Genomic DNA, 1,893 nt, shown 5'->3' with positions numbered 1-1,893 from the left:
GAGTAAACATGGCGCGGCGCCCTCTACAGGGCATGTGGGATCTGAGTAAACATGGCGTGGCGCCCTCTACAGGGTATCTGTGATCTGAGTAAACATGGCGCGGTGCCCTCTACAGGGCATGTGGGATCTGAGTAAACATGGCGCGGCGCCCTCTACAGGGCATGTGGGGTCTGAGTGAACATGGCGTGGTGCCCTCTACAGGGCATGCGGGATCTGAGTGAACATGGCGCGGCGCCCTCTACAGGGCATGTGGGATCTGAGTGAACATGGCGCGGCGCCCTCTACAGGGCATGTGGGATCTGAGCGAACGTGGCTCGGTGCCCTCTACAGGGCATGTGGGATCTGAGTGAACATGGCGCGGCGCCCTCTACAGGGCATGTGGGATCTGAGTGAACATGGCTCGGCGCCCTCTACAGGGCACGTGGGATCTGAGTGAACATGGCGCGGCGCCCTCTACAGGGCATGTGGGATCTGAGTGAACATGGCGCGGCGCCCTCTACAGGGCACGTGGGAACTGAGTGAACAGGACAAGGAACTGTGCATCTCCTCAACCAATCAGATTGCAGGATTGTGAAATTCACTGCGCAAGACCTGAACAAGGAAGTGTTAATTAGAGTGCGTGAAATAAAGAGAGGGCAAGAAAGGTTGGATTAAGAGAGAGAGAAAAATACAGCAAAATGTCAAAAGATCATTTTATGATTTCTTTTTAAATTCTCGAACAATTAAAATCTGAAGGAATGAGACTCCACACTTGTAATAGTTAATTTTCAGTGCTCGTGTTATTGACTGGCAGTAATTAACATTATGTCGTTAAAAGGGTACTTAGACTGAAATGACTTAACTTCCTGTGGCGAGTTTACTTCATATCTATAGTGCAAGTACAGGAACGTCACGCTGCTCAATGCATTTGAATGGGGAGCCAGACAGCAGATGCAACTTCTGAATTTCCGCATTTGGTCGCGCATCTGCCCTCGCCTGAAATAGCTGTGGCATTTGTACTTCATTAACGCCGACGCTATATGGCCTCGCTGTTGCTCTGACAGCAATTTTTGGGCCACTAATTTAGTCTTTAACTTAAGCGTTATGTCAAATGACTTTTAGTCCAGGACTGCCCCTTTAAACTCACAGCGAGAAACAGGCACTGCCTTCCCTTGGCTCCACCCCCTGTTAGTCACAGACACTGAAAGGCAGCTTGCAGCTTGTTACCCCTGGAGACAGCTGCTTAACTCTGCGTTTTGTAAAACAATACGGAATTTTAACTCATCTGCAGAGGTGATGTTTGGCTTATGAAAACCCTTGCTCCTTCACTCAAAACACTCCTTCTGAACTCTGACTTTCTTGGTGTAACAGCCAAACGCTATAATCCGCAACTGTGAATGACCTACTAGCCGCAGTATTTTGATATGGCTGATGGAGGCATACAATGTTTTGAGCACTTTTTCCAGCTCTCTTTTCACGGTGAGCTCGTTTTTTTTTCACCAGTCATCCTCGGTTCTGTCTCCAAGTCTTAATAGTAAATTACGACACCCGTAAATCACCGAAGGACTTTTCTCCTTTGACCAACCTGTGCATTAGTGGATGGTTTGTACAGATGCATCTCCATTCTCTCGTCCTTCATCCAGAGGCCAAGGGCATGGTGCAAGGAGTTGGTTGGTGAATATCAATATACAGTTCATTGCCACATTTCAATATTTCAAAGACCATTCAATATCTTGATGTGGCTTTAGCACCTTCGTATACTAACATCGCAATCACATTTCTCCGTTAAAATTGAGGACCAAAGAATGTGATGGGAAGGTGTAGCGCCTGTTTGGTGAACTTATTTCTCTGCTTTAACTATTTTCCCACTTTATTGATATTAGGGAGTACATAAAAGGCTGATTTGGAAAACTG

The sequence above is a fragment of the Somniosus microcephalus genome, unplaced genomic scaffold, assembly GCF_052327205.1.
Source record: "Somniosus microcephalus isolate GS21.2 unplaced genomic scaffold, FLI_Smic_1.0 unresolved_chr1, whole genome shotgun sequence".
NCBI lineage: Eukaryota > Metazoa > Chordata > Chondrichthyes > Squaliformes > Somniosidae > Somniosus > Somniosus microcephalus.
Note: the sequence above shows the minus strand (reverse complement) of the source record.